At 37.6% G+C, this 21503-nt stretch overlaps 1 protein-coding gene across 4 annotated transcripts in view; it reads right to left on the reverse strand.

The window, feature by feature from the left end:
* UMAD1 (UBAP1-MVB12-associated (UMA) domain containing 1) overlaps positions 1-21503 on the reverse strand; it is a 242159-nt gene that overhangs the window by 219550 nt on the left and 1106 nt on the right. The window contains exons 1-2 of one of the 4 annotated variants that reach the window (XM_029233184.1): positions 8288-8292; positions 6275-6314 (exon numbers count right to left, since the gene is read on the reverse strand). The exons of 1 other annotated variant lie outside the window; for it this stretch is intronic. The gene's annotated coding sequence lies outside the window, so the exon portion shown is untranslated. Of the gene's footprint in view, positions 1-6274; positions 6315-8287; positions 8293-8401; positions 8462-19305; positions 19385-21503 lie in introns of those variants that run through there. 2 more of the 4 variants (XM_029233186.1, XM_029233185.1) reach the window with 2 other exon arrangements.

Here is a 21503-nt window from a genome sequence, read left to right on the forward strand (position 1 = left end):
GCCATGTGAAAAAGAAAATATTTCAGTAAAGGAAAAGGAATCATCTCTGAAATCCTCAAAGGTTGAGCTTACTGGATATAGTGATGGAGCCAAAAGAAAAGTCTGGAAATAGTCTGGCACCCTCAAGAGAGTACAAGGAGACATGACCTGTATGAAACTGGTAAAAACAAAAACAAAAACAAAAAAACAAGGTTAGATGGAAAAGCAAAAGGAAAAGATGAAAAGACAAGGAATGAGATGAAAAAAATAACTAAGATAAAGAGAAACCCATGCAAGAAAGAAATGAGATCAGAAAAGAACTGGTTGGTTTATAAGCAGGAATGTAAGACAATAAAGTTCAAACTCAAAGACTTAAAAGACTGGAAGAAGCAACTAACTTCTCAACCCCAAACAGTTAAAACTAAAACAGAGAAAGCCTTTGAAGGAACAACAGATGATTAAAATTCAATCTGGGTAAGGATCAAATCAAGGATATAGCCATCACACCTGATACTAAAGCCTCAGCCTGGATGAATGTGGCACTCCGTAAATTCTTAGGCTACAATGGGTCAGGAAAAAGAGACGAAGGGGATCAGTGTCCAACTGAAGCCTCGTAGAGAAAAGATACCTTCAAATAAATGAAGGGGGGGGGCACATTTAAGGGTGAAAGAGATGAGAAATGTAGCAAATCTAAGAGTTACAGCTAGCAAAAATTGTAGGTCTGGCTACAGATACATGAAGCTGATTATAATCAAATAGATAAGAAGCCAACAAAATTTTTGGAGAGTTGTGCTGCCAAAACAACTACAAGTCTGAATTAAAGGAGGACTTTGACTATTGGAAGTTTACAACAATGCTGCAGACAGGAAGCTGCCAGAGAAAACTGCTCAGCCCCCAAGGAGGGTCTATTCTCCAGTGCCTACTTCAGTGGTAGCCAAGGAAGTTACTGGAAAAGGAAGACACTTTGGGTGGAGTGCCTGGAGAACATGGGACTGGGGGTGGGGCTCTCCTGAGAAGCAGAATCTGGGCATAATTAATGAACATTCTCCAATCCAAGGCGGGGATCCCCCAAAATGCCTGCTCAGTGAGATTCCAGAATTGCTACCACTCGGTGACTGCTGTGTATCTCCCATTCCTCCCCTTTCTGGATGACAGTGGTTTGGGCAGTTATTTTTCCCAGTTACCAGAGGGGACAGAAGGGACAGACTGCTGGTCTTTTTAGTTCATGAAGTCTCTACAACAAGAGGTGCCACATCTGGACCTGATGAAGAAATACTGAACTTAGAGCACGATGCTATGACTGAATGGGGCCATTTGGGTTATCGCCCTTGGGGAGGGGTGAGTCACTCTGTCTACCTCAGGGAGAGAGAACTGAGTATATAGTGACCACGGAATCATTAGGGCCATTCACTGGCTCTCCACCTTATATCAGGAGACATGTAAGAACTGCAGTTTTCTACCCTCCTTGGAGGTAGGTGTGGCCATGTTGCTTGCTTGGTTCACTGTGTCACATGCCATTAGAGTGCTAGAACAAGGAGCTTTGTGGCCACAGAGAGAGGCCCTTTAAAAAGTGGCTCCTTTCTAACATATAAAAGAAAAGCCTTTAATAGAAGGACTCAAATTTCCAATACCTTTTCATGTCTGGCCACAAGACAGAAATGGAACAAACACAGAAATCACAAAAGCGGTTCTGATGTCATTCTCAAGCCCGCAACGTTTAGATACGTTGTTATAAAAGCCAGACCAAACTCAGCTGTAGTGCCAGAATCCCTTTGGAATGCAAGTACTTTGTAGCGAACTTATGATTCAAATAATTAAGTGAAGCATTTAAGTTTTTCATGACCTAAAAAAAAATCAAACGTAAAGAATATACAGTCTTAAATAGGCTGCAGCAGGTTGCCAACAGTATGACTTATGTGGCAATGCATAATATTACAGTTTGTCACTTTAGAACATTATAAAATTCCAAACATATCCGAGAAGGAGAGAGAACTTAGGTTCCAAGAGTCAAGAAACATCCACGCACAGAAGAAACAGGTCAGGAATAGGAAAAAGGTAGTAGAGACAGTATAAAAGAACTCAGAGTGGCAGCGAAGACTAGTTTGCTACAAACATCCGTTGGTAACTTCTCTAAAATGGTTATGAAACTACCAGTCACCCTCGCGCCTGTTATTCTGCCAACCTGACCATTGCCTTAACTCCTTCCTCTACAATAGTCACCTCAGATGTGTTTCCATGGGAACGCTGTGCCAATTTTACAATACAAGTCTTGGGATTCCCTTGCACCATCTATACTGCTGCTGACATTCATGATTCATTCCACTAGGTACCTAAGTAAGTCTAACCATACATATAGCTTTACAGTAATCACTCCATGCATGAAAAGACTATGTCCTGAGACACTAAAATCTGTAATCAAATTATCTTTATACCGTGATATTTTTTGTACCACTGAAAACACACACAAGGTGGTATAAAAATTTATCCCAGCGGGACTGGCAATACCATTCTAAGATCCTCCCACAGCAAGAAAGCTGCATTCTAAGATCCTCCCACAGCAAGAAAGTGGTTAGGTCACCACTCCAGCAGCCAGATTTCCTTTCCCCACCTAAGACTAGAACTGGGAAAGAGAACGGGGGTAACTAAAACCCCACTAACATTTGCTGAGCTCCTACAATGTGTCACGCACTGTACCTAAATGCCTTGTAGACTCTATTTCCTATAATCTTACAATCATCCCGCCAGGTACACATAACTATTCACAATGTGTAAGTGAAAGAATTGAAGTAAAGTCGGTTAAGTATTGATGCAAATGTATATGGCTAGTAAACAGCAGAGCTAGAATTTTAAACCAAGTCTTTTTGGTACCAAAACTGAATGCTTTACATCAACAAAGCACCAAAGACAAGGAGCCCTTAACAAGACATTTGTGTTGGACTTTAATATTTCCTAACATTAGTGAAATACATTTCATTAATTCCATTTCTGTCTTTCTAAATCCCTACTTGCCCAAGCCTTGCTCAGCTCTGTGTTCTGAAGATATTTGCTAATTCCACAATATCCACGTTCCAGACTTTCACTTACTTTATATTTATATTTTATGCGTATTTATTAAGTGCTTAGGCCAGATACTGACCAGGCACTGCAAATGTAGCACTCAACTTATATTTACAGGAACAAACAGCAACCTGAAACTACCCCATTTTGGAGGCAATCCTGAGTAAACCTAAGAGGAATTTAGGAGCTCCATCCCAAAAGTGGAGGAGGCCTGGAACAGTCCTGCTGCCCCCAGCTGAGTATATGGGAAGACATGAGCACTCATGCTTCTGACTTACATGGCCTTGACAGTGGCCTTCTTCTGCCTGGAGTTATCAAGCATGTTCCAGCCTCATTTCCTTAGGTACGATTTCAGTATGTTAAAAACTGTCTACAATAAGCAAACTTCACATTTTATAAGTGGGCGAAATATCAAAATTTATTCTTAAAAATCCATTATCAGCCAGCAACAACACTCTTGCCTGGCTAAGCTGGGGCCCAACCCAGAATGCCTCCTAATCCCCAAACATGGGAATCCTGGAACTGCTTCTATATGGATGGGGGATGAAGAGTTCACTGCCCAAGACACAGATTGGGAGAAAATCCATGCAAATCACAAATCTGATACAGGACATGTGTCTAGAACATATAAAGAATTCTTAAAATTCAATCATGAGAAAACAAACCAATAAAAACTGGACAAAAGCTATTAACAGACATTTTCCTAAAGAAGATATGTGGGTCTTCCCTAGTGATCCAGTGATTAAGAGTCCACCTGTCAATGCAGGGGACATGGGTTCGATCCCTGGTCCAGGAAGATCCCACATGCTGCGGGGCAACTAAGCCTGTGCGCCACAACTACTAAGCCCATGCTCTAGAGCCTGCGAGCCACAACTACTGAGCCCACATGCTCTAGAGCCCACGTGCTGCAACTACTGAGCCCATGCACCTAGAGCCTGTGTTCTGCAACAAGAGAAGCCACCTCAATGAGAAGCCCGCACACCGCAACGAAGAGTAGCCCCCACTTGCCACAACTAGAGAAAGCCCGCACGCAGCAACAAAGACCCAGTGCAGCCAAAGCAAAAAAAAAAAAAAGATATGTGAATGGCAAAGAGCCACATGAAAGGATGCTCAACATCATTAGTCAGTAGGCAAATGCAAATTAAAATCTCAATGAGATAACACTATATACCTATTAAAATATTAACAATTTAAAAGGCTTGCCATGCCAACTGTTGACAAAAATGTGGAGCAACTGGAAATCTTATACACTGTGGTAGGTGTAATAATATAGTACTGTGGCAGTTTCTTAAAAATGTAAACATACACCTACCATATGACCCAGACCTTCTCCTTCTAAGTATTTACCTAAGAAAAATGAAAGCATATGTCCACACTTGTACACAAACGTTATACAGCTTTTTTGGTAATAGCCCCAAACTGGAAAAAATCCAAATGTCCAACAACAGATAAAAAGGACAAACAAACTGTAGCATATCCATAATACTATTCAGAAATAAAAAGGCATGAAGGCCTAAGATATGCTATGACACGCATGAATCTCAAAAAAATCAAGCTAAGTGAAAGAAGCCAGACCACAAAACACTTCTAGGAAATGCAAACTAATGTATAGTGACAGAAAGCAGATCAGTGGTTGCCTGGGGAATGGGAGGTTCAGGGAGGGAGGAATTACCAAGGATCACAAGCAAACTTTTGAGGGTGATAAATATATTCATGATCTTGATTGCAGTGATGGTTTCAGGGTATATAAACATGTCAAAACTCATCAAATTGTACACTTTCAACATGTGCAATTCACCATATGTTGATAATACCCCAATAAAGCTATTCTAAAAATTCATTATTAGCATGATATTCTAGATGTTATAAAAATGTTGCAGTTCACAATTATTCGTAAAATTGTCTCAAATCTCTTAAATGACTTTGTGTGTGTTACAAATGCAGTCTTGTATACAAAGCAAGATACTTCTTTCTCTATCCATTCACACAAAACTGAAAAATAAAAGGACAGTGTCTTCACTTTTAATGGCACGCAGACTGCATACAGAAAGCGACCCTGATTGCTACACAGCACAGATCCTACTGCTCTGAAGGAGGGCAGCACAAGTGATATATTTATTTTTTCCTATTATTCTAAGACTTACCTTTTAAGTGATATTACCCATGACAAAAGGATTAAGGTAACCTGGTTTTCTCAATTGGATCACCTTCTTTCAATTTCAACAGACTATTTGACAATATAAATATGTCAAATAGACTGAAATGTATATGTGGGACTGATAAACAGCAGCCACTTAACTATATAAGAAAAAATATACATACACACATTTTTTCTTCACATTGTGTCAAAATCCAATAAATATGTAAATTCCATACTGCTGAAAAACTAAAATCCTGAACCATGTTTAATCCTCCTCTTCTTCTGTGTGGTGGGCTGTGAATTGCACGGTTAGACAAAAGGAATACAAATTTAGGTAACAAGTTTCCTAATTTCTTCCGAGAGATACCAAAAAAGACAATGGTCCCATACTTTTGATAGTTTTAATATTGAAAGACAAGATCATATTACCCAAAACAGCATTAAACGGTATAAAACATTCCAGAAGGCTCAATGAGAATGAGAAGAGCCCTGTTACACTTCACAAACAGGTAGCCTTGAGTTTAACTTCATCTGATGGGCACAGATATAAACCAAGAAGAGAAGGAAGGCCTCTCCTATAAGAAGGATCACCAGGAACAATGAACAGAGAGTGTTTAGGATACAGCAGAGAGAGTAACCTCACTAGAAGCGTGGAGGTAAGCAACAGAAATGAAGACTACAAAAGAGGAGACAAATTATTAAAAGGGCTACTAAGTCAAGAAAATGTCAGAATATCCAGAGTGGCTTACCAGGATTCATTTAATGTTATTTTCTAGTCTAGGATCTTGAGGAAAGTAGTGTTTCAGAAAGATTAAATTTAAGACAATAGGCTAGACAACATGGTTGGACCGAGTGATTATCATACTAAGTGAAGTAAGCCAGAGAGAGAAAGACAAATATCATATGATATTGCTTACATGTGGAATCCAGAAAAAAAATGATAAAAATGAACTTACATACAAAACAGAAAGAGACCCACAGACATAGGAAACAAACTTATGGTTACCAAGGGGGAAAGGAGGGAAGGGATAAATTAGGAGTTTGAGAATAACATATATACCCTACTGTATATAAAATAGATAACCAACAAGGACCTACCGTATAGCACAGGGAACTATACTCAATATCTTGTAATAACCTATAATAGAAAAAAAATATCAAAAAGAAAAAATATATATGCATTATATATGTATATATATGTATAATTGAATCACCATGCTGTATATCTCAAACTAACATGACACTGTAAACCAACTATATTTCAATAAAATAAAATAAAATAAAATGCTGGAGAGACTGATTGAGAGAGTGGAGCCATGAAGTTAGAACGTTGTAGCAAAAGGGACTGGACTATGGTGGGAGAAGTTTGAATGAAAAAGAAGAGGTGTACAGAAATGTGAAACAGGACCTAGTGACTTCCAACTCTACAAAATACTGATGGAAAGGAATTACTAAAAGACGGCTGAAGTTTCAAGCCTGAGGGAGTAAAGAAAGTGATATTAAGAATAAGAAAAGGAAAGTCGGAAAAGGAAATTTAAGAGAAGAAAAAAATTAACTCCACTTCAGACAAGTTTACATGTAGGGAAACAATGACTGGTCCAAATGGAAATATGTGAAATGCAGTTGGAAAAATAGGACCTAGTGCTCCAATGAAAGGAATAAGTTGGAATTTGGGAGCTGTTAGCATGTAAGTGGTAGCTGAAATTATAAACATCAGTGGTATTTCAAACTGAAAATATAGAAGTTCAGGGACTGAGATCCTGATCTCTAACATCTCACATTATATTATGAAAATACACCCCTTTAATTATCACCAAACGGATGTGTATACCCCCATTTCTTCAAATTTTTCAAAAACATACTTGGCTGTCGTACCAGGACTAAAATGTTAACTCGACTATATTGTTTCACATTTCAAAACTGCAGAAACAACTGACCTCTTCAGTATAATCCAGGGCGGTAAATTCAAATGCCAGGCAGATAACTAAGAGTGAAACCAGCCCAGTCTGAGACAGGAGAGAAGGAAAGTGCAGGCTTGGTCTAAAGATGGCACCTCTAGGGAGGGGGGAGATGCCCAGGGAGCCACGAGGAGGAGCCCTTCACCAAAACAAGGCTTGTGAGGAACCAGTGAAAGAGCTTTGAAAGGTTTTGAGCTGGGAAAGCCTGGAATCAGATTTGCATTTGCTGTTATGACCAAAGTAAAAAAAAAAAAATAACCATCACTAAAAAAATTAGGACAAGGCTGAGGCTACGGTTAGGGCATCTTCCCACTGACTCCTGGCCACCACCCAAGATGGTCCCAATACATCTAGGAACCTCTGGGGAATGTAAATTGAAGATGTAAGGCTGCCTCTGTCTGAAGGTCCCTCCCTTTGATGCCTGTGTGTGGGACCATGGGCCTTGGACCCAGAACTCCTGCTCTCACTGTCACCCAGGCCTCTTGGAGAACATTTTAGCTGAAGTATGTGTTTTATACTATTTCATCCTTTCTAGTACTTTTTCCAACTTATTTGCTTTTTCAAAATGAAACTAGCAGGCTTTCTAATTATAAAGGTAATTTCTATTTTCTATGTGCAGGTAAGTTTTGTACATTCTTAGGAAAAAAATATGGAGAAATATACACCAAACCTAATAGTTGTTGTTACCAGGAAGCATGACTAGTTTATATTTAATTTATGTTTCTTTTGTAGTATTTGCTTTTTCCTAAATCAAATATCATATATTGTTTTACAATAAAAAATATTTTAAAAAATTTTAATGACGTATACTTGATTTACAATCAAGAAAACTGTATGTTCCTGTGTGCTGTGTTACTTTCAGGTGTATAGCAAAGTGATTCAGTTTATATATATATTATTTTCAGAATGTTTTCCATTATTGAATATAGTTCCCTGTGCTATACAGTAGGTCCTTATTGCCATCTATTTTACATATAGTAGTGTGTATCCCAAACTCCTAATTTATCCCTCCCCTACCCGCTTTGGTAACCATGACTGTTTTCTGTGTCTGTGAGTCTGTTTCTGTTTGGTAAATAAGTTCATTTGTATCATTTTTTTAGATTTCACAAGTAAGTAATATTATATGATATTTGGCTTTCTCTTTCTGACTTACTTCTTTTAGTATGATAATCTCCAAGTCCATCCATGTTGCTGCAAATGGCATTATTTTATTCTTTTTTATGGCCGAGTAATACTCCATTGTACCACATCTTCTTTATCCACTCACTTAGGTTGCTTCCATGTCTTGGCTATTATAAATTGTGCTGCTATGAACATTGGGGTACATGTATCTTTTTTAATTAGAGTTTTCACCTTTTCTGGATATATGCCCAGGACTGAGATTGCTGGATCAGATGGTAACTCTACAAAAACAAAGATTTAAAAAAAATTTTTTTTAAGTACCTTTGGCAGCTCCAACCACTGTTCCATGAAGGGATGTGGGCCCAGTGTCACCAAGTCTGATTTTTCAAGACAAACTAGAAATCCAACTATTATGTAAAAACCTAGTTTTTAGATGATAGCAACAAATTCAAAAATTTTTTAAAATACTCTGCAGACTGAATAAATCCTCTTCAAACTGGATTTGGCCTTCAGGTGTCAAAGTTTTAGACCTAGTTTAATAGCCTAAATCTAATCAGAATAAGGAAAAACTGTAAAAGACTTCGGAATTTAGTGGCTATTACGGCTAGCACGTCTGTCCTGGTTATCTCCACCTCTGTTTATCTGACTCGGTTATGTTACAACTCTGTAGAGACAGTTGATAACTTGCAGAAAATTGATAGGCATACAAATAATCCCTATCCACAGGATGCAATAATGCTACCCTAGGGACAGTGACCAGTTTTGCAATAATTAATAAATTCAATATTCCCTTATTTGACTGTATTGTGTGGTGATACTTTGAGTTTTCTTTTGAACCAGTTGTAATAAATATATTACTAATTTCTTCCTTAACTGACGAGTTAATAAGTCTCTGACAGATTTTTATTTGTATGAAGGAGATGATTTTGTCCTCTTTTAAAGTGTATCCATTACCTTCAGACTACCAATTAGGATTACCCAAATATTCTCCCTCTGTTTTTCCATTCATCTGGGTTTTTTATCTTTGAAAGTTTGTGATATTCGTATCATGGGTGAGAGGTACAGGCATCTAAGAGGATAAGCAAGAGGGGAGCCAGGAAAGACATTTCAACTGATGTCGCAGATGAACTCCCAGAACAGTTTGAAGGCCAATGAATTAAAGCATTAATAGAAATTTTATTTCCGTCTGTCTGATTTTTGCTCAGAATCCAACCCACCCTCGCCAAAAAAAAAAAACCCACTCAGGAAAGAAAATAAAAACAAACTGAATCTTGGATCTACAGCTGTTTTCCAAACTGTAGGTCTCAACCCTTTACTGGAAATAAACTCAATTTAGTGAATCATGACCAGATCTTTGAATAGAACGAAATAGGGGGGAAAAAAGAGGAAGAGAAAAAAGAAAAGGAGAAGCAAAAAGTTTATCAGAGAGTGTCATATGTGGTAAGTAACGTTTATGAACTTTGGCTTGTGGGTGCATGTACTAGGTCCTGACATGAAATGTCACGTTTCATGTTTAGGTTGGAGACAAAAAAGTTTCAAAGACACTAATCCTACTTTGGTGCTCACATACTCCCTAAAAGAATTTTGTAAAATCATGTGCTCTCTTGTACATTTTAAGTTGACATCTAAACCTTTACACTGAAAATTATAGAGAATGTAGTTTCTAGCATATTATATTTATATGTTGAAATAAAACAACTGTATCATTCTTTTAAATTTATCTCATGTAATCTAAACACCACAGCATTTTAATATCCACCATCAGCCATTTTAAAATATACAAGCAAGTTCTTTCTTTTCTAACAGCAGGAAATTTGACATTGTTCTATTTTCTCCTTGGACTCATATTTCCATTTCATTTCCACTGATCTGGAGTAGCTCAGAGATGCCCTCAGAACACTAGTGCAGCTTTTACAACAAACCCAGATGAATACAAAGCAATGGTGGCAATCTCATTTTTAAGAGAGTCTGTCTTCTAAGTTATCACTCCTAACCTTTTCACTTGTCACCTAACTGGAAAGTGGTATCATGAACACATATAACAGGCATTAAAAATTGAAGGTACATGATTTAATAAAACCCACTTCCCTATATGACTATATAGTTGCTTTTAGCAAACTGAGACATTAAACATGTATTATTTTCAGCCAAAATAGAACATCTAAAATACTTAGAAAGTCGGAAGACCTCAAACTACAAATTGACGATTATAAAGCATAGGCAAGGGAGGGTTCTAGAAGAGTGCAGAGGAGCTCTGAAGAACTTCACAGTATAGACTTCAACAGGGGTGAAGCTGGGAATTTTTTCCTTGAATTTATAGTTTTTTACTTTTTTTTTTCTATTCTTACAGTTTAAATCCTTTTCTTAGTTTATATTAAATTAAAGGCAGGAAAAGCTTTTCAGAAATGGGACACGTAGGATTCAAACATGAAATCCTTAAATATAATACAGGAAATTCTAGGTTAAAAGAGTACTGAGGGCAATGGGGGGAGGGGGTTGTAGTTTATCGCCTCAACTTGATGACTTTTAACACTTGGCTTTATTTGCCATGGACAGCAACACCGGGTTGCATTTGATAATCTCAACAGCCAGCTACTCCTCATTCCCATGCAAGATACCTACAACCAAGAACCGTTTGCAATCTTAGCTGTCACCATAATAATAAAATCCTGCTATCATGGAAGCATTACATGATCTGGAATTACTAATTTTCTCTAGCAGAACTGCTTTTCAAGCACACGATAAAGTTATTTTGAAAAGTCACAAGTTGGCCCAAGAAAATTTTAGAACAGAACCTTCTTTCTTCTCAGATCCCTTTTCCATCATTGAAAATTGACAGTCTCACTAAGGTAAAAGAGACCTCAGACAATTTTACTCTCCTCCATTTCTCTGTAAATTATCACCCCTCAAAGTCTCTATCAGAATCATCAGGGAAGTTTTGTGTAGTTTTGCTGCTGTTGTTGGATTTGGGGGGTTTGTTTTCCTTTTAATTAACTACCCTATTATTTTCAGAATCAAGAATGGTAGCCTGGCAATGATAAAGACTGACTGCTTTTTTCCACTACTGTCTCGAAAAATAGGATAGCATAAAAAAGTCTCCACTGATTCTACTAATTTAGGGGAGAGGAAATCACCTATTACATTAGACCAGAGTTTCTCAATCTCTTCACTCTTAGCATTTTAGACCAGATAATGCTTTGTTGTAAACTACTCCTCTGTAGATGGGTGCGATCACCTAGTATGTGATGCATTCTAGTCAGAAGCCATCTTAATTTCAAGAGGTTTTATTAAAACAAACAAAAACTTCCCTCTTTTTAATGCAGGACGTGCAAAAACCATTCTTTTTTTTCTAAAGAAGGATGTTAAATAGTGTGAAGAGATATAAGTTTAGAAGATAAACTTGCTGCCTTTGAGAGCTTATAACAAACCACGCTTTAAGTTATACCATTTTGGTCTCATTCATTGACGAAGAATGTAATTTAAAGGCTTTAGTGTTATCCCGACTCCTCTAAATTAATGACACAATTATATATTTTTATGTTTTAGAAAAGTTACAAGTATAATTCTACTGTCACACAATAATTTTGATTTTGGCTTAAATAACACTGATACCTACCGATAAAATACTAGTTTCTAACCACTGTGTTCAATGTTGTAAATCTAAAATGAAAACACACCCTGAAAAAGACCCCAGGCAACTCTAACAAAAGCATCTCTTCACATGAAACAAATACCTTAGGTGATTTACTTAAATAGGTGATTTATTTAATAAAGTCGTAAGGAAGAACGAAGTAGACCAATTGTGAGATCACCCCTCTTTACATCTCCCTATAGCACAGAGAAACGGAGAATTTAAAAAAATAAAATAAAGCATTATTCAGTGTGGGTCTTTAAATATCTCTATTTGCTCACTTAAATACATCTAACACACAACAGGAACCATTACATACATCTTCCAAAAAAACTCACTCCTCAACTGCCCATTAAAAATCGACATCATTCGACTTCCAGTACAATCTAACTGCATCATTAAAAGTATTTCCTTCCTAAATAAAAACAAACTTCTAAAATTCAGTCGTTTGTTCATTTGCTCACTTTTTAATTCATTCAACCAACATGTTTTGAAGGCCAAATACTAGCCAGGCACAGTTCTAGGCCCTAGAGAACAACACCAAACAAGGCAGTTTCTCCAAATTCAAGGAACTATCTAATCTATTTGCTGCCTTTTGGCCTGCCTCTCTACCACCTCTCACAAGGCCAGTGGGCACAAAGCATGGTGCCGAGTCCTGTGTAAAACCAGCACAGGCCAAGCAAGCGGCTAACAAGTTGTTAACAGTCTAGTCAAATATTGTTACCTGTCTGAAGACTTGCTTCAGACTCCTGAGTAAATAAGAAAGCTGACTGTTTCACCTCCTCCAAATTTTTCATCAAAATGCACATAAAGAAACACAAGAAAAAAACTGGCAATAACTATCAACCATATGCCAAAGTCTGAGTCAAATGTCCATGAACTCCACAATCAGTGGGGATTGACCAAGAAGTACAACTGACCAAGAGTTCATTACTGTGCTCTCTGCCACATGCTACATCTTCTGAAATCCTATCCAAGGATGAATGAATGAATAAGCAAATAGACAAGCAAACTATTACAACAGGAGAGTGAACCACGAAGACGGAGAAAGTATTTCATCCATCCCCATTGCCTGAACTTAATTCTAAAACACAGCTGTACCTACCAGAAAAAAATAGGCTGCCAGACATCCCAATGCATGGGAATTCTTTCTAAAGTCTGGCAAAATTGGATTCCCTCCCTTGACCCTCCCCTTCTCCTGGGAGATCTTCTACCTCCATTCAAATATGATAGTTTTTGGCCTTGGCAAGCAACAGGGAAAAATAAGGAGGGAAATGGTTTATAACTGCCCAAGGAAGACTTTGTAAAACAGGGTCCCAGATAGAAAAAGCTCCATGAGCAGAACACAGGAAAGAGATCTACTTTCATGTTTGAAGAATTACAAACTGCTCCTAATTCTCTAATTCATTCAGAGATGTCAACAGTCTGAGCCACGGAAGACTCAGTCTCGGCCTGGCAGACCCACACATGATGAGTTTCTGTTAGCCACTGTGAACTGAACAAGCCAAGGAACGTGTGCAACCGCCTGTCTTCCAGGACTAGACACAGAAACAAGAAGCTGCCTGCAATAGAAAGTTCAGTGAGGAAGACGAAAGTAGCCCGCTCCCCCAGTCTCTGCTTCAATGAATAAACATAAGGAACGGAAAATATAGACTGAAAGATCAAGAGGAAAAATATCTCCCTGACGATAATTTTCCACAAGAAACTGTTGAACAGTATAGACAACATCTTGGTAACACTCAAATGGCTGTAAGAGGACACAGTCTCTTCCATCCAGGCTGCTGAGCAGAGCTGGGCAAAACATACCATCACCCAGATGCTTCAGGATTCTCACTCTTAGACAAGCCCACACACTTCCTTCCTTCTGGGGAAGCACGCTGGGGTTTTCTTCCACCTTTACTAACATCGTTCATCATCACTAAGATGTCCAGCAGATACTTTAGGACAATTTGCTCACGCTACTAACAGTTATAACTTACAATTTATTATTTAAGTACTTAGTGTAACCAGGCACTGTGCTCAGGGATTTACATACGCAAATCTTATTTAATGCTTAAAATAACCCCATGAAGCTTTATTATCTCCCATGTTTATACAGAAATTGAAGCTCTGACAGGATAATTTTTCCAAAAGTCACCTAAGTATCAAGATTTAATCTAGGTCTATATCCTTCACCCTGTGCTGTAGTGCTTCAGTGTCCAAGGCTGAGTCATCTTCCCAGCACACATGTCCTACTCTACTCTCTATCTCAGAAAAAAGCATGGTGGTCCAAACAGCTGCTAGAGACAGAACCGTAAGTGTTACCTTAATTTCACCCTCTCCCTTTCATCCACTCTCCCCCACCCACTAAGTCCTGCAACCTCATGATATCTCATGAAACTTTTGGTTTCTCTCTATTCCTACTGCCCCTACTTGGGTTCAGCTCACCAACATCTCCAGTTTGATTACTGCAACCCCCTTGGGTGTCTCTCCAACACAGTGGACCCTGCTATGTTCCCAACATCTTTGTACCCAATCCTCCCCAAGTCCCCTTCTACACCATAGTTGTTTGGAAGATGTATGGCCAAGTGACTAGAGCTGGCAAATTAGATTCTCCCAAGAGCCGTTCACAAAGTTTGGGATAACCATGCAGGTCTATGTAAACAGTGAAGCAACAATTGCTTGGCTGAAGAGAAAGTGGTCTCAAAAGAGACAGAAGACAGTCTGGATTCTGAAAGCTTTCCTCTTCATGGCTTCAGTTCCTTATAAGGCTAATAAACCTTAGGCTAGTCAAGCTAACCCAAAATAGTTCTAATCAGTTTCCTTTTGACCTAAAAGTAAACTGGCTAGAAGGTGGAGACAATCCAAATGTACCCAAAATAAAGAGTGGATAAACAAAATATGGTATTTACTACATACAATGGACTATTATTCAGCATTAAAAGGAATGAAACTCTGATACATGCTACAACACAGAAGAACCTTGAAGACATTATGATAAGTGAAATAAGCCAGACAGAAAAGGACAAATATTGTATGATTCTACTTGTATGAGGTAGCTAGAGTAGTCAAATTCATAGACTGTATAATGGGCAGAGAGTTTTAGTATGGGATGATGACAAAGTTTGGGAGACGGATGACAGCAATGGTTGTACAACAATGTGAATGCACCTAATGCCACTGAGCCATCCAATTAAAAATGGTTAAGATGGCAATTTTTATGTACATTTTACCACAATCAATCAATCAAAAAAAAAAGTTAAAGCTTGTTTAAAAAGGTCATGTTACTTGTACCAAAAGCACCTTGATCAGGATATTCCTAGACATTCATCATCATGAAACCAGAATACTCAACCTAAAATGTCAAACTGATCACTCCCTTTCCAGCGCTCTCCTCCAGCATCACTATTAAGCTCAACTCCTTGGCATGGCATATAAGGAAGACATTCCAAATTCTGGTCTCTACTTAGCCTCATCCTTAATTCTCGCCACTCCCCAGTTCCCTACTATACCTCCACCAAGACCTTGTTATCCTCAACAACTAACAGAATCCCCTCATTGGCTCTCTAAAAGAGTACTTGTGGTAATGTCTTAAATATAAATATGTATTTTTAATGTATGGGTAACCCAATAAAAGAATAAAGAAAATCTATAGAAGCCAGAAAAGAATCTATAAATCCACAAGGGTATATGCAAATACTAGAGTTAACATTTTCCCTGTGGCCACTTTTGATTTCTAATGACTAAAAGCCTGAGTTTTAATTATCCATGTCCCACAGGGAACAAGGACAAAGTCTGTGGCTAAACATCTTTGGAAGAAGGAAACAAAGATCTTCTCTGGAGTAAAATACCCTCAAACTAAACCTCAAAAAAATCAACAAAAAAGTTCCAAGAAACATGAATTCATAATCAAAAAATACTGTACAAATAAAGAAATAAGCCACAGTAAGCAAGAGTCAACAGAATCAAAAAACTCTACAGAATCAGACCCATCAAGACTGTGGGTATCAAAACTAGACCATAAACAGACTTACTTTATATTCTGTAATATATGGAGAAATAAAGGGAGAACTAAGACTATGACAAAAGAGTATCAGTAAAAACTACTAAGATTTGTAAAAAGAACCAAACAGAACTTCTAGAAACAAATAAAAACTAGTATTGAAATTAAAGCAAATGACTCACAACTGCATAAAGAATTAGTAAACTGGAAAATTAGAAAAAATTATCCAGAATTCAGCACAAAGAGTCAAAACCACTGAATTCTAAAACAGAGATCAAGAGCACATGAGGTCCTTCCTACTTCTAATCGGAGTTCCAGAAGGAGTTAGAGAATAGGAGAGAAGCAATATTCAAAGAGATAATGGTTGAAAATGTCCAAGTGCTGATAAACACAAGATCATCAGATTCACAAAGCACAACATATTCACCAGAAAACTAAATAAAAGAACTCCTCATCAGGAAACATTATACAGTAAAACTGCAGAATACCAAAAACAAACTGAAGATCAAGCAGATAGAGACATGAAAGAATAAAATCACAATTTAAAAGAAAAGCAAATATTATAAGAGTAAAATAATATCAGAGTTGTCTTGAGAGAAATTAATTGTCCATTTAGAATTCTATGTAGATAGATAATAAACCTATCTTTTGAAAACAAGAATGAAATAACCATATTCAGAAAAACACAAACTGATGGAATGTACTGCCAACAGTTCTCACTGAAAGAACTTCCGAAGAAGGTACCTCAAAAAAAAAAAAGGGGAGGAAACAACAACAGAAAACAAGTTGAGATGTAAAAATAAATAGTAAGTGAAGAAAATGATACATATATGAATAATTCCAAGCAAATATTAACTGCATAAGATAATAATAATGCCTAATTTGTGGAGTTAAAAGGAATCAAGATAGAACTAAAACTCTAGACAACAGCATACAATTGGAAAAAGGTCAGTGGAGTTGTAGGTTCCTGTCTTGACACAGAGTAAAGTAACTTTAGACTTTAATGTGTTTGTTAAAGCGTGACCACAAAATATTTTATTAAAGAATATGTAACATTCAAACTAATACAGAGGAATAAAGTGGAATTACGGGAGAAAAATAAAAATAAAAAGTCAATTCAAAAGAAGGCAAGAGAGGAGAAAAAAATAAACAACAACAAAAAAAAGCAGAACACACAGGAAGCACAAAATGACTGTTAAAATGAACCCATAAATATCAGGAGCCACAATTGATGTAAATGGACAAAAGATAGAAAAACTAAACCTCTAGCTACATGCACCATTTACAAGAGAAACACCTAAAACATAAGGACCCAGAAAAGTTGAAAGTTATCAGGCCAACGCAGACACAAATACCACAAGGGTCACACAGTATAAATATCAAATACGGTGTACTGGCGATAACATAACAAGCACAGAAGTGGCAAAGCACTCATGATCCACCACACACTAGTGTTCCCAGAAAAAAAGAATCCAGCTTCCACATAACCATTCCAGACTTCACATTATACTGCAAAGCTATGGTAATCAAAACGGTGTGGTACTAGCACAAAAATAGACATAAAGATCAATGGAAGAGAATAGAGAGCCCAGAAATAAACCCACACACCTACAGGCAATTAATCTTCAACAAAGGAGGCAAGAATATACAATGAAGAAAAGAAATTCTCTTCAACAAGTGGTGTGGGGAAAGCTGAACAGCTACAAGTAAGTCAATGAAATCAGAACACTCCCTCACACCACATACAAAAATAAACTCAAAATGGTTTAAAGACCTTAATATAAGACATGGCACCATAAAACTCCTAGAAGAGAACATAGGCAAAACATTCTCTCATATAAAATGTAACTTTTGTAGATCAGTCTCCCAAGGCAAAAGAAATAAAAGCAAAAATAAACAAATGGGACCTAATCAAACTTAAAAGCTTTGGCATAGCAAAGGAAACCATAAACAAAACAAAAACATAACCTATGGAATGGGAGAAAATATTTGCAAATGATGTGACTGACAAGGGGTTAATATCCAAAATATACAAACAGCTCATATAACTCAACACTGAAAAAACAAACATCCCAATCAATAAATGGGCAGAAGACCTAAATAGACATTTTTCTAAAGAAGACATACAGATGACAAACAGGCACGTGAAAAGATGCTCAACATAGCTAATTATTAGGGAAATGAAATTCAAAACCACAATGAGGTATCACCTCACACCTGTCAGAATGGCCATCATCAAAAAGTCTACAAATAATAAATGCTGTGGAGGGTGTGGAGAAAAGGGAACCCTCCTACACTGTTGGTGGGAATGTAAATTGGTGCAGCCACTATGAAAAACAGTACAGAGGTTCCTTAAAATACTAAATTAGACTACCATATGATCCAGCAATCCCACTCCTGAGCATATATCCAGAAAAGATGAAAACTCTAATTAGAAAAGATACATGCACCCCAATGTTCATAGCAGCACTATATACAATAGCGAAGACATAGAAACAACCCGAATGTTCATCAACAGATGACTGGCTTAAAAAGAGGTGGTATGGGGTTCCCCTGGTGGTACAGTGGTTAACAATCCGCCTGCCAATGCAGGGGACACGGGTTTGAGCCCTGGTCCTGGAAGATCCCACATGCCTCGGAGCAGCTAAGCCCGTGCTCCACAACTACTGAGTCTGGGCTCTAGAGCCCGCGAGCCACAATTACTGAGCCCACATGCTACAACTACTGAAATCCGCAGGCCTAGAGCCCGTGCTCCGCAACAAGAGAAGCCACCACAATGAGAAGCCGGTGCACTGCAACGAAGAGTAGCCCCTGCTCGCTGCAACTAAGGAGAAGCCCGCGAGCAGCAACGAAGACCCAACACAGCCAAAAAATAAGTAAATTTTTAAAAAAAGAAAAAAGAGGTAGTATATGTATACACACACACACACACATACAGAGTGGACGATTACTCAGCCATAAAAAAGAATGAAATACTGCTATTTCCAGCAACATGGATGGACCTAAAGAATATTATACTAAGTAAGTCAGAGAGAGACAAATACTATATGACATCACTTATATGTGGAATCTAAAAAATAAAAAAATTAAATCTATATACAAAACAGAAACAGACTCAGACATAGAAAACAAATTTATGGTTATCAAAGGGGAGAGGGAAGCAGGGAGGGATAAATTGGAAGTACGGGATTAACAGATAGAAACTACTACACATAAAATAGATAAGCCACAGAGATTTACTGTATAGCACAAGGAACGATATTCAGTATCTTATAATAACCTACAATGGAAAAGATTCTGAAATGAACATAAAACTGAGTCACTTTGTACACCTGTAACTAACACAATATTGTAAATTAATTATACTTCAATTAAAACAAATAATAAGAATCCAGCCTCCACACATTTGGGCAATTCTGTCATAATGGAAGCTTACTGCTTAAAGAAGCATCTTGCTGGGAAGGAGCTGCTGGAGGCCACAGGCTGGTGTCAGTCTGCTCCTCCTTTGAGCTGAGACCTGCCAGTCAGCTCTCTGATAAGCCACCAAAGAGATGAGGAAATGAACATCCAAGCTCATGAGTCTTGCCTCCCTTAGGTGAAGTACTGGAAGGAAAAAGAGACAGCAAACAAATTCTAACAAAAAGAAAGCCGATGTGTCTACAGTAGTAGCAACAAAATTAACTTTAAGCAAAAAGCATGATTTGAGATAGTCACTACTTCATCGCACCATTTTATTTCATAATCTTCATCTTGTACGTAGTGAAAACCAAATCTTCAAAAATATATAGCACAAGTCATCAGAAGTTCAAGGAGAAACTGCCAATGCTACCATTTGCAATTATCTCTATAATTGAGACATTAATCAGACAAAAGGTAAGAAAATAGAAATAGCTGAATACAGCAATTAACAAGTTTGATCCAATAACTGGAAAACACAATTTTTTTCTGAAGAATACATGAAACATTTGCAAAAACTTGATGTCTTAAAGCAAGTCTCATACTTTCAGAGTTAGTATCAGACAGACCATACCATTTGATGATAATGTAATTACACTAGAAATTAACAGCAAAACAACTTTAATAAATAAAACCTATATATTTGGAAACAAAAACAACCCTTAAATCAAAGAAGAAATATGCCATAAACTAGAAAATATTTAAAACTTAATGATGATGAACACCTACTTATGAAAAACTTGTGGGATATGCTTAAAGCAGAAGGTACAGGTTACTATACCAAACCCAGAACGTTTTACAGGTGAGTTCTACCTAACAGTCAACGAACAGGTATCTCCAAGTTTACACAAAATCTAGAGAATAGAGAAAACACTCCACAACTGATTTCATGAGACTACTCTAATGCTAATAATACCAAAATCTGACAAAGATTATATACAAGCAAGAAAAACTACAGGCCAGTCTCACTCATGAACATGAATGCAAAAATCCTAAACAAAACAATAGCAAATCAAATCCAGGAATACAGAATAAAAGATATCATAACCAAGTTGTGTTTCTTCCAGGAATGTGAGTGTTATTCACCACTGAAAAATATATTCCTTTCATCATCTCAAGGCAAAAAAAATGCATTTGATCAAACTCCATAAACACTCAGTTAAAACTTTTATCAAACTAGGAATAGAAGGGAAAGTTCTTAACCTAATAAGTAGAACTCCAAGGTGTGAAGGACTTCCGGGAGGGCTCTTTAAAGGGAGCTGAGTCCCATGAAGGTAGACCCTTTTGTCTGCCCACTTCTTTGCTGCTTGGAATGGGGACTACATGGCTGACATTCTACCACCTACCCTGGTCTATGAGGTGATGTGGATCAACTGGAATTCTCCTACACTCCTGACAGGAGGATAAATCGGTACCACGCCATTTACGAACGGCTACACGCGTGATAAAACTATACAGAAAAGCTTAGGGTGCTTAACACAAAGTTCAAGAGAGTGTTTCTTTCTGGCTGGTAGAGAGGAGGACTTAACTGAGGATGCCCACCCCTAATGGTGAAGTTCCATTTCTTACTCTAAATGAGAGGCCCACATGGGCTCATTTCATTTCTCTGGAAACTATACATATCAGCTATATATACTCTTCTCTGTGCATGAGATATCACGTAATAAATTTCACGTGACTGAAAAAATATCCAAGAAGCTATCTTAAATTATCTTCTTGCTCATCTCCCTGTTTAGAAAAAAGATGCTCTTGTAGGCAAAAGTGGTTTTTTAACTGTTATAAAACAGTGCTATTAGCATCTGGTGCTTTAAGGGCTGCTCTTTAAAAAACAGTTGCTATTAAAGATATTCATGTGTACTCTACCCTATATAATGCAATCAACTTGGTTTCCAAACCCTTAAGTGCAGAAGATGTTAAGGCTCTGCACGGAATATAAAAGAGGCTCTGCTCACTTGCACCGACAACCACTTTTTTATGCACCAACTGACATGCACCCTGCATCTGCTAACGAAATCCTTCAGATGTTTCAGTGACAGCAACATTAAAAGGCAAATATATTTACATAGATGCTAAGTGCTAAATAAACTATCATTTAATTACGGCACATCAGATTTCCATCTTAAATTGCCGCGTGACGTCTCAAACAGGAACTTCTTAGCTTAAGGCAACAGCGGGACT

The sequence above is a fragment of the Monodon monoceros genome, unplaced genomic scaffold (genome assembly GCF_005190385.1).
Source record: "Monodon monoceros isolate NGI ecotype Baffin Bay Population unplaced genomic scaffold, NGI_Narwhal_1 Super_Scaffold_2, whole genome shotgun sequence".
In the NCBI taxonomy this organism is placed as follows: domain Eukaryota; kingdom Metazoa; phylum Chordata; class Mammalia; order Artiodactyla; family Monodontidae; genus Monodon; species Monodon monoceros.